General features: G+C 38.9%; 1 non-coding gene across 1 annotated transcript; it reads right to left on the bottom strand.

The window, feature by feature from the left end:
* Window positions 1–5,392: 5,392 nt before the first annotated feature.
* Window positions 5,393–5,500, bottom strand: LOC112782149 (small nucleolar RNA R71). Its single transcript, XR_003192886.1, has one exon. It is a non-coding gene; the product is annotated as a small nucleolar RNA R71 (small nucleolar RNA).
* Between the last annotated feature and the right edge of the window lie 7,421 nt (window positions 5,501–12,921).

Below are 12,921 nucleotides of genomic sequence, written 5' to 3'. Positions count from 1 at the left end.
ATTGGGGAGAAAAGGAAACTGTAGTGCTCACAGAGGAATGTAGTACCGTCATACAAAAGAATCTTTCCAAAAAGATGAAATAACCTGGGAGCTTTCAAATCCCCTGTATCATAGGGGATATTAGCATTGAAAAAGTATTTTGTGATATGGGAGCTAGCATTAACCATATGTCCTTAGCCATGATGAAGAGAATGAGAATTGAAGAGGCCAAACTAACAAGAATGGCACTTCAATTAGTTGATAGAACATTCAAATTTTCTCATGGGGTGGTGGAGCACTTATTGGTCAAGGTGGGGGAGTTCATCTTCCCAGCTGATTTTGTTGTGCTTGATATGGAGGAAGAGGCTAACACATAAATCATACTAGGAAGACCATTCCTAGCTACAGCTGGAGCCATAATTGATGTGCAAAAGGGAGAGTTAGTCTTAAGACTGCATGAAGAAAAAATGGTGTTCAATGTCTTCAAAGCAATGAGCTACCCAGAGGAATCCAATGTTGAATGCATGATGGTGGACACAATGGAGAAGATAGTTCAAGGAGTCCTAGAAGAAGATTAATGTGAGGAAGTTATGGAACAAGACCAATAAAGAGAATGTGGTGAACTACCACAAGAAATCATAGAAGGGTCAATCATGTTGATCAAGGCAAGCAAGAAGGATGTGGAAGCACCAAAGTTGGAGTTGAAGACCCTACCTTTAAGCTTGAAGTATACCTACTTGGGTGACAATAACACATATCCAGTAATCAATAATTCAAGCTTGAGTGAGGAGCAAGAATAGGAGCTTATCAATGTGTTGAGACAACATAAGGATGCCATAGGATGGACTCTTTCAGATTTAAAGGGGATCAGCCCTTTAATGTGCATGCATAAAATCCTTCTTGAGGAAGATGCCAAGCCCTTAGGACAGCCATAAAGAAGATTAAATCCAACAATGAAGGAAGTGGTACAAAAAGAAGTGCTGAAATTGTGGCAAACAGGGGTAATTTACCCAATCTCAGACAACCCTTGGGTAAGCCTAGTGCAAGTAGTCCCCAAGAAGGGAGGAATCACAGTTGTGCCAAATGAAAGAAATGAGTTGATACCAACAAGAACAGTGACTAGATGGTACATGTGCATAGATTATAGGAAGCTCAATGAAGCCACAAGGAAGGACTATTTTCCTCTACCCTTCATGGATCAAATATTGGAGAGGCTTGCTGGATATGAATACTACTATTTCTTGGATAGATACTCAGGCTACAATCAGATTGTAATAGTTCTTAAAGACCAAGAGAAGACTTCCTTTACTTGTTGATGAGCGGATAATTTATACGCTTTTTGGCATTGTTTTTAGTATGTTTTTAGTAGAATCTAGTTACTTTTAAGGATGTTTTCATTAGTTTTTATGTTAAATTCACATTTTTGGACTTTACTATGAGTTTGTGTGTTCTTCTGTAATTTTAGGTATTTTCTGGCTGAAATTGAGGGACTTGAGCAAAAATCAGATTCAGAAGTTGAAGAAGGACCGCTGATGTTGTTGGATTCTGACCTCCTTACACTCAAAGTGGATTTTCTGGAGCTACAGAACACAAAATGGCACACTTCCAATTGCGTTAGAATGTATACATCCAGGGCTTTTCAGCAATATATAATAGTCCATACTTAGGCCGAGTTTAGATGACGTAAAAGGGCGTTGAACGCCAGTTCTACGCTGCTGTCTGGAGTTAAACGCCAGAAACACTTCACAAGCCGGAGTTGAACGCCAGAAATACGTTACAAACTGGCGTTCAACTCCAAGATTGACCTCTACACGTGTAACATTCAAGCTCAGCCCAAGCACACACCAAGTAGGCCCCGAAAGTGGATTTATGCATCAATTACTTACTTCTATAAACCCTAGTAACTAGTTTATTATAAATAGGACTTTTTACTATTGTATTAGAGATAATCTTTGATCAGTTTTATGCTATCTTAGACTTTCATGGGGGCTGGCCATTCGGCCATGCCTGAACCATTATCACTTATGTATTTTCATACGGTAGAGTTTCTGCACTCCATAGATTAAGGTGTGGAGCTCTGCTGTTCCTCAAAGATTAATGCAAAGTACTACTGTTTTTCTATTCAATTCAACTTATTCCGCTTCTAAGATATTCATTCGCACTTCAACCTGAATGTGATGAACGTGACAATCATCATCATTTCCTATGAATATGTGCCTGATAACCACTTCCGTTCTACCTTAGATTGAATGAGTATCTCTTGGATCTCTTAATTAGAATCGTCGTGGTATAAGCTAGATTGATGCCAGCATTCATGAGAGTCCGGAAAGTCTAAACCTTGTCTGTGGTATTCTGAGTAGGACTCTGGGATTGAATGACTGTGACGAACTTCAAACTCGCGAGTGTTGGGCGTAGTGACAGACGCAAAAGTAGGGTGAATCCTATTTCAGTATGATCGAGAACCTCAGATGATTAGCCGTGCTGTGACAGAGCATTTGGACCATTTTCACAAGAGGATGGGATGCAGCCAGTGACAAGGGTGATGCCTCCAGACGATTAGCCATGCAGTGACAGCGCATCGGACCATTTTCCAGAGAGGATAAAAAATAGCCATTGACAACGGTGATGTCCTTACATAAAGCCAGCCATGGAAAGGAGTAAGATTGATTGGATGAAGACAGCAGGAAAGCAGAGGTTCAGAGGAACGAATGCATCTCTATGCGCTTATCTGAAATTCTCACCAATGATTTACATAAGTATTTCTATCCTTATTTTATTATTTATTTTCGAAAACTCCATAACTGTTTTATATCTGCCTGACTGAGATCTACAAGGTGACCATAGCTTGCTTCATACCAACAATCTCCGTGGGATCGACCCTTACTCAGGGTTTATTACTTGGATGACCCAGTGCACTTGCTGGTTAGTCGTATCGAAGTTGTGAATGAAAAACAATTTATTAAGACGTGCGTACAGAGTTTTTGACGCCGTTTCCTGAGATCACAATTTCGTGCACCAAGTTTTTGGCGCCGTTGCCGGGGATTGTTCGAGTTTAGACAACTGACGGTTCATCGTGTTGCTCAAATTGGGTAATTTTCTTCTTATTTTGTTTTCAAAAAAATTTTCAAAAATTTTTCAAAAACCATTCAAAAATTTCTCATCTGTTTTCGAAAAAAAAATAAATCTTTTCAAAAATATATTTTTCTTCAGAATTTTTAAGAATGAATTCTAGAGTTTCGTGAAGCATGTTGAAGCCTGGCTGGCTGTAAAGCCATGTCTAATTCTTTTGGATAGGGGCTTCCAACCATCAGCATAGAGGCAAGTTAATTGGAATGTCAGCCGTGGCATGTCTGAGTTACATACTAAAGCTTGGCTGGCTATTAAGCCATGACTAACCCTCGGATTGGAGCTTTAGACTAAGAATACAAGATTCCTGGAATTAATATTAAAAAATTTTGAAATCCTTATTTTCTTTTTCCTATATGTTTTTTCGAAAAAAATATACAAAAATCCAAAAAAATAAAAAAAATCATAAAAATCAAAATATTTCATGTTTCTTGTTTGAGTCTTGAGTCAAGTTGAAAGTTTGGTGTCAATTGCATGTTTTAAAGTTTGCATAAAATTTTCGAAAAATTCATGCATTCATAGTGTTCTTCATGATCTTCAACTTGTTCTTGGTAAGTATTCTTGTTTGATCTTGATGTTTTCATGTTTTGTGTCTTTTCTTGTTTTTCATATGCATTCTTGCATTCATAGCGTCTATACAAGAAAAATTTTTAAGTTTGGTGTCTTGCATGTTTTCTTTGCATTAAAAATTTTTCAAAAATATGTTCTTGATGTTCATCTTGACATTCAAAGTGTTCTTGGTGTTCATCTTGACATTCATAGTGTTCTTGCATTCATCACATACTTTGATCCAAAATTTTCATGCATTGCATCATTTTCATGTTTTTCCCTCTCATCATTAAAAATTTAAAAATAAAAAAAAAATCTTTCCCTTTTTTTCACTCATAGATTTCGAAAATTTGAGTTGAATTTTTCAAAACTTTTTAAAATCTAGTTGTTTTATGAGTCAAATCAAATTTTCAATTTAAAAATCTTATCTTTTTCAAAATCTTTTTCAAAAATCAAATCTTTTTCATTTTTCTCATTTAATTTCGAAAATTCCAAAAATCTTTTTCAAAAATCTTTTTCTTATCTTTATCTCCTAATTTTCGAAAATAACATCATCAATTAATGTTTTGATTCAAAAATTTCAAGTTTGTTACTTGCTTGTTAAGAAAGATTCAAACTTTGAGTTCTAGAATCATATCTTGTGATTTCTTGTGAATCAAGTCATTAATTGTGATTTTAAAAATCAAATCTTTCTCACAACTAATTTCAATCATATCTTTTCAAAAATATCTTCTTATCTTATCTTTTTCAAAAAATTTGATTTTAAAATATCCTTTCTAACTTCTTATCTTCTTATCTTTTCAAAATTGATTTTCAAATTTGTTTCAACTAACTAACTAACCTTTTGTTTGTTTCTTATCTTTTTCAAATCTACCTAACTAACTCTCTCTCTCTAATTTTCGAAAATATCTTCCCTCTTTTTCAAAATTTCTTTTTAATTAACTAATTATTTTAATTTTGATTCTAATTTTCGAAAATTACTAACCTTTTTCAAAAACTATTTTCGAAAATCACTAACTCTTTTTCAAAAATAGTTTTCGAAAATTCTCTTTTTCTCTCATCTCCTTCTATTTATTTATTCATCTACTAACACTTCTCTTCATCTCATATCTCTGCTCTCCTCACCCTTGTGTTTCTTTCTTGACATTACTCTTCTTTTCTTCTACTCACACAGGGACCTCTATACTTTGGTAAAAAGGATCCCTATTATTATTATTTTTCTGTTCCCTCTTTTTCATATGAGCAGGAGCAAGGACAAGAACATTCTTGTTGAAGCAGATCCAGAACCTGAAAGGACTCTGAAGAGGAAACTAAGAGAAGCTAAATTACAACAATCCAGCAAGCACCTTTCAGAAATTTTCGAACAAGAAGGAGGATACTTGGTGACTTTACTGCACCTAATTCCAATTTACATGGAAGAAGCATCTCCATTCCTGCCATTAGAGCAAACAACTTTGAGCTGAAACCTCAATTAGTTTCTCTGATGCAGCAGAACTGCAATTTTCATGGACTTCCATCTGAAGATCCTTTTCAGTTCTTAACTGAATTCCTGCAGATCTGTGATACTGTTAAGACTAATGGAGTAGATCCTGAAGTCTACAAGCTCATGCTTTTCCCTTTTGCTGTAAGAGACAGACCTAGAGTGTGGTTGGACTCTCAACCCAAAGATAGCCTGAACTCTTGGGATAAGCTGGTCAAGGCTTTCTTAGCCAAGTTCTTTCCTCCTCAAAAGCTGAGCAAGCTTAAAGTGGATGTTCAAACCTTCAGACAGAAAGAAGGTGAATCCCTCTATGAAGCTTGGGAGAGATACAAGGAACTGACCAAAAAGTGTCCTTCTGACATGCTTTCAGAATGGACCATCCTGGATATATTCTATGATGGTCTGTTTGAATTAGCTAAGATGTCATTGGATACTTCTGCAGGTGGATCCATTCACCTAAAGAAAACACCTGCAGAAGCTCAAGAACTCATTGACATGGTTGCTAATAACCAGTTCATGTACACTTCTGAGAGGAATCCTGTGAGTAATGGGACGCCTCAGAAGAAGGGAGTTCTTGAAATTGATACTCTGAATTCCATATTGGCTCAGAATAAAATATTGACTCAGCAAGTCAATATGATTTCTCAGAGTCTGAATGGAATGCAAGCTGCATCCAACAGTACTCAAGAGGCAACTTCTGAAGAAGAAGCTTATGATCCTGAAAACCCTGCAATAGCAGAGGTGAATTACATGGGTGAACCTTATGAAAACACCTATAACCCCTCATGGAGAAATCACCCAAATCTCTCATGGAAGGATCAACAAAAGCCTCAACAAGCCTTTAATAATGGTGGAAGAAATAGGTTTAACAATAGTAAACCTTTTCCATCATCCACTCAGCAACAGACAGAGAACTCTGAACAAAATACCTCTAATTTAGCAAACTTAGTCTCTGATCTATCAAAGGCCACTGTAAGTTTCATGAATGAAACAAGGTCCTCCATTAGAAATTTGGAGGCACAAGTGGGCCAACTGAGTAAAAGGATCACTGAAATCCCTCCTAGTACTCTCCCAAGCAATACAGAAGAAAATCCAAAAGGAAAGTGCAAGGCCATTGACATAGTCAACACGGCCGAACCTAGAGAGGAAGGGGAGGACGTAAATCCCAGTGAGGAAGACCTTCTGGGACGTCCAGTGATTAATAAGGAGTTTCCCTTTGAGGAACCCAAGGAATCTAAGACTCATCTAGAGACCATAGAGATTCCATTGAACCTTCTTATGCCCTTCATGAGCTCTGACGAGCATTCATCTTCTGAAGAGAATGAGGATGTTACTGAAGAGCAAGTTACCAAGTACCTTGGTGCAATCATGAAGCTGAATACCAAATTATTTGGTATTGAGACTTGGGAAGATGAACCTCCCTTATTCACCAATGAACTAAGTGATCTGGATCAACTGACATTGCCTCAGAAGAAACAGGAACCTGCAAAGTTCCTAATACCTTGTACCATAGGCACCATGATCTTTGAAAAGGCTCTGTGTGACCTTGGTTCAGGAATAAACCTCATGCCCCTCTCTGTAATAGAGAAACTGGGAATCTTTGGGGTGCAAGCTGCTAAAATCTCATTAGAGATGGCAGACAATTCAAGAAAATAGGCTTATGGACAAGTAGAGGACGTATTAGTAAAGGTCGAAGGCCTTTACATCCCTGCTGATTTCATAGTCCTAGATACTGGGAAGGATGAGGATGAATTCATCATCCTTGGAAGACCCTTCCTAGCCACAGCAAGAGCTGTGATTGATGTTGACAGAGGTGAATTAGTCCTTCAATTGAATAGGGACTCCCTTGTGTTTACAACTCAAGGTTATCCTTCGGTAAACATGGAAAAGAGGCACAGTAAGCCTCTCCCTCTGCAGAGTCAACCAGAGCCCCCACAGTCAAACTCTAAGTTTGGTGTTGGGAGGCCACAACCAAACTCTAAGTTTGGTGTTGAACTCCCATATCCAAACTCTAAGTTTGGTGTTGGGAAGTCTTAACAATGCTCTGAACATCTGTAAGGCTACATGAGAGCCCACTGTCAAGCTATTGACATTAAAGAAGCGCTTGTTGGGAGGCAACCCAATTTTTATTTATCTAATTTTATTTTTCTTGTTCTTTCATGTTTTATTAGGTTCATGATCATGTGGAGTCACAAAATAAATATAAAAATTGAAAATAAAATCAAAAACAGCAGAAGAAAAATCACATCCTGGAGGAAGACCTTACTGGCGTTTAAACGCCAGTAAGAAGCATCTGGCTGGCGTTCAACGCCAGAACAGAGCATGGTTCTGGCGCTGAACGCCCAAAATGGGTAGCATCTGGGCGTTTGAACACCAGAATTGCACCCTGGAGAAGAGCTGGCGCTGAACGCCCAGAACAAGCATGGTTCTGGCGTTCAACGCCAGAAATGGGCAACAAATGGGTGTTCAACGCCCAGAACAAGGACCAATTTGGCACTGAACGCCAAGAGTTGTGTGCAAGGGCATTTTGCATGTCTAATTTGGTGCAAGGTTGTAAATCCTTGAACACCTCAGGATCTGTAGACCCCACAGGATCACCTCAGGATCTGTAGACCCCACAGGATCCCCACCTACCTCCACTCACTTCTTCTCACCCCTCTTTCACACAATCCCATAAACACTCTTCCCCAAAACACTTCACTAATCACCTCAATCTCTCTTCCCCATCACCACTTCACCACTCACATCCATCCACTCTTCCCCATAAACCTAACTCATAAACTCCACCTACCTTCAAAATTCAAAATCAATTTCCCACCCAAACCCACCCTATATGGCCGAAATTAAACCCCCTCCTTTCCCTATATATAGCCCTCCATTCTTCTTCATTTTCACACAACACAACCCTCTCTTCCCCTTCTTGGCCGAATACACCCCTCTCCCCTCTCCTCCATATCTTCTTCTTCTTCTTCATCTATTCTTTCTTCTCTTGCTCGAGGGCGAGCAATATTCTAAGTTTGGTGTGGTAAAAGCATAAGCTTTTTGTTTTTCTATTACCATTGATGGCACCCAAGACCAGAGAATCCTCTAGAAAAGGGAAAGGGAAGACAAAAGCTTCCACCTCCGAGTCATGGGAGATGGAAAGATTCATCTCCAAAGCTCATCAAGACCACTTCTATGATGTTGTGATCAAGAAGAAGGTGATCCCCGAGGTCCCTTTCAAGCTCAAGAAGAATGAGTATCCAGAGATCCGACATGAAATCCAAAGAAGAGGTTCGGAAGTTCTAACAAACCCCATCCAACAAGTCGGCATCCTAATGGTTCAAGAGTTCTATGCCAATGCATGGATCACTAGGAACCATGATCAAAGTAAGAACCCAAACCCAAAGAATTATATTACAATGGTTCGGGGGAAATACTTAGATTTTAGTCCGGAAAATGTGAGGTTGGCGTTTAACTTGCCTATGATGCAAGGAGATGCACGCCCCTACACTAGAAGGGTCAACTTTAATCAAAGGTTGGACCAAGTCCTCATGGACATATGTGTGGAAGGAGCTCAATGGAAGATTGACTCCAAAGGCAAGCCGGTTCAACTAAGAAGACTGGACCTCAAGCCTGTGGCTAGAGGATAGTTGGAGTTCATCCAACGCTCCATCATCCCCACTAGCAACCGATCTGAAGTTACTGTGGATCGGGCCATCATGATTCATAGCATCATGATTGGAGAGGAAGTAGAAGTTCATGAAGTCATCTCCCTTGAATTCTACAAAATAGCCGAAAAGCCCTCTCCTGGGGCAAGGCTAGCTTTTTCTCATCTTATTTGCCATCTATGTTACTCAGCTGGAGCTTTCATAGAAGGAGACATTCCCATTGAGGAAGAGAAGCCCATCACTAAGAAAAAGATGGAGCAAGCAAGAGAGCCCATTCATGGATCTCAAGAGACGCATGAAGCTCATCACCATGAGATCCCGGAGATGCCTCAAATGCATTTTCCTCCACAAAACTATTGGGAGTAAATCAACACCTCCATAGGAGAATTAAGTTCCAACATGGGACAACTAAGGGTGGAACATCAGGAGCACTCCATCATCCTTCATGAAATAAGAGAAGATCAAAAAGCAATGAGGGAGGAGCAACAAAGACAAGGAAGAGACATAGAAGAGCTCAAGGACATCATTGGTTCTTCAAGAAGGAAACGCCACCATCACTAAGGTGGACTCGTTCCTTGTTCTTACATTCTCTGTTTTTTGTTTTCTCTATGTTAAGTGCTTATCCATGTTTTTGTCTTCATTACATGATCATTAGTATTTAGTAAATTTGTCTTAAAGTTATGAATGTCCTATGAATCCATCACCTCTCTTAAATGAAAACTGTTTTAATTCAAAAGAATAAGAAGTACATGAGTTTCGAATTTATCCTTGAACTTAGTTTAATTATATTGATGTGGTGACAATGCTTCTTGTTTTCTGAATGAATGCTTGAACAGTGCATATGTCTTTTGAAGTTGTTGTTTAAGAATGTTAAATATGTTGGCTCTTGAAAGAATGATGATAAGGAGACATGTTATTTGATAATCTGAAAAATCATAAAAATGATTCTTGAAGCAAGAAAAAGCAGCAAAGAACAAAGCTTGCAGAATATTCTCTTCTTTTTATCCTATTTGACTTTCAGTTGCTTGGGGACAAGCAACAATTTAAGTTTGGTGTTGTGATGAGCAGATAATTTATACGCTTTTTGGCATTGTTTTTAGTATGTTTTTAGTAGAATCTGGTTACTTTTAGGGATGTTTTCATTAGTTTTTATGTTAAATTCACATTTCTGGACTTTACTATGAGTTTGTGTGTTCTTCTGTGATTTCAGGTATTTTCTGGCTGAAATTGAGAGACTTGAGCAAAAATCAGATTCAGAGGTTGAAGAAAGACCGTTGATGCTGTTGGATTCTGACTTCCCTACACTCAAAGTGGATTTTCTGGAGCTACAGAACTCAAAATGGCGCGCTTTTAATTGCGTTGGAAAATATACATCCAGGGCTTTCTAGCAATATATAATAGTCCATACTTTGGCCGAGTTTAGATGACGTAAAAGGGCATTGAACGCCAGTTCTATGCTGTTGTCTGGAGTTAAACGCCAGAAACACGTCACAAGCCAGAGTTGAACGCCAGAAATACGTTACAAACTGGCGTTCAACTCCAAGATTGACCTCTACACGTGTAACATTCAAGCTCAACCCAAGCACACACCAAGTGGGCCCCGGAAGTGGATTTATGCATCAATTACTTACTTCTGTAAACCCTAGTAACTAGTTTATTATAAATAGGACTTTTTACTATTGTATTAGAGATAATCTTTGATCAGTTTTATGCTATCTTAGACTTTCATGGGGGCTGGCCATTCGGCCATGCCTGAACCATTATCACTTATGTATTTTCATATGGTAGAGTTTCTGCACTCCATAGATTAAGGTGTGGAGCTCTGCTGTTCCTCAAAGATTAATGCAAAGTACTACTGTTTTTCTATTCCATTCAACTTATTCCGCTTCTAAGATATTCATTCGCACTTCAACCTGAATGTGATGAACGTCACAATCATCATCATTCCCTATAAACGTGTGCCTGACAACCACTTCCGTTCTACCTTAGATTGAATGAGTATCTCTTGGATCTCTTAATCAGAATCTTCGTGGTATAAGCTAGATTGATGGCGGCATTCATGAGAGTCCGGAAAGTCTAAACCTTGTCTGTGGTATTCCGAGTAGGACTCTGGGATTGAATGACTGTGACGAACTTCAAACTCGCGAGTGCTGGGCGTAGTGACAGACGCAAAAGGAGGGTGAATCCTATTCCAGTATGATCGAGAACCTCAGATGATTAGCCGTGGTGTGACAGAGCATTTGGACCATTTTCACAAGAGGATGGGATGCAGCCAGTGACAAGGGTGATGCCTCCAGACGATTAGCCATGCAGTGACAGCGCATCGGACCATTTTCCAAAGATGATAAAAAATAGCCATTGACAACGGTGATGTCCTTACATAAAGCCAGCCATGGAAAGGAGTAAGATTGATTGGATGAAGACAGCAGGAAAGCAGAGGTTCAGAGGAACGAATGCATCTCTATGTGCTTATCTGAAATTCTCACCAATGATTTACATAAGTATTTCTATCCTTATTTTATTATTTATTTTCGAAAACTCCATAACTGTTTTATATCCGCCTGACTGAGATCTACAAGGTGACCATAGATTGCTTCATACAAACAATCTCCGTGGGATCGACACTTACTCACGTAAGGTTTATTACTTGGACGACCCAGTGCACTTGCTGGTTAGTTGTATCGAAGTTGTGAATGAAAAACAATTTATTAAGACGTGCGTACAGAGTTTTTGACGCCGTTGCCTGAGATCACAATTTCGTGCACCACTTGTCCTTATGGTGTTTTTGCATATAGAAGAATGCCCTTTGGATTGTGCAATGCACCTACCACATTCCAAAGGTGCATGCTGTCCATTTTTTTTATATGATTGAAAGGTTTATTGAAGTTTTCATGGATGATTTTTTTGTGTTTGGTGATTCATTTTCTAAGTACTTACACCATCTTGATTTGGTGATAAAGAGATGCCAAGAGACTAACCTAGTTTTGAACTGGGAAAAGTGTCATTTTATGGTCACCGAAGGGGTGGTCTTTGGCCACAAAATCTCTAAGAAAAGCATAGAGGTGGACAGAGCCAATGTGGAAGTGATTGAGAAATTACCCCCACCTTGCAATGTCAAAGCAATTAGGAGTTTCTTAGGGCATGTTGGGTTTTATAGAAGGTCCATTAGAGATTTTTCAGAGATTGCCAGACCTTTAAGTAACTTGCTTATCTCTAATGTACCTTTTATCTTTGATAGAGAATGTATGCAAGCCTTTGATGAGCTTAAAAGCAGACTCTCCTCTACACCTATTATTGTACCACCTAGCTAGGATTTACCTTTCGAATTAATGTGTGATGCATCAGACTTTGCTATTGGTGCTGTTTTAGGACAAAGGAGAGACAAGCTAGTGCATGTCATCTATTATGCTAGCAAGGTTCTTAATGAAGCTCAAAAGAACCACACCACCATAGAAAAAGAACTCCTTGCTATAGTTTTTGCATTTGATAAATTCAGATCTTACCTCATTCGTTCTAAAGTCATTGTGTTTACTGACCATGCAGCTCTCAAATATTTGTTGACCAAGCAGAAATCCAAGCCTAGACTGATAAGATGGGTCTTGCTACTCCAAGAGTTCAACATTGAGATTAAAGATAGAAGTGGGGCAGAGAACAAGGTGGCTGACCACCTATCAAGGATCCCAAATGAGAAAGACAAAGCACACAGCCCTGCAGTGAATGAGGGCTTTCCAGATGAACAGTTGATGATGATCCAAGAAGCCCCTTGGTTTGTTGATATAGCCAATTTCAAGGCTATTGGAGAGCTACCTTCCAACATCAACAAACACTTGAAAAGGAAGCTCATCAATGATGCCAAGTACTATATTTGGGATGAGCCTTACCTCTTCAAGAGGTGTGCTGATGGGATTTTAAGGAGGTGCATCTCTCATGATGAAGGACAAGAGGTCCTTTGGCACTGCCATCGATCCACACATGGAGGACATTTTAGTGGAGAAAAGACTGCAGCCAAGGTGTTGTAATGTGGATTCTTTTGGCCTACAATATTCAAAGATGCAAAGGAGTTTATGACAAGGTGCAATGAATGTCAAAGAGCTGGCAACCAACCCAAGAAAAATGAAAAGCCACAGAGATTCATCA

Source organism: Arachis hypogaea, chromosome 19 (genome assembly GCF_003086295.3).
Source record: "Arachis hypogaea cultivar Tifrunner chromosome 19, arahy.Tifrunner.gnm2.J5K5, whole genome shotgun sequence".
NCBI lineage: Eukaryota > Viridiplantae > Streptophyta > Magnoliopsida > Fabales > Fabaceae > Arachis > Arachis hypogaea.
This window is presented reverse-complemented; position numbering and strand designations above follow the sequence as displayed.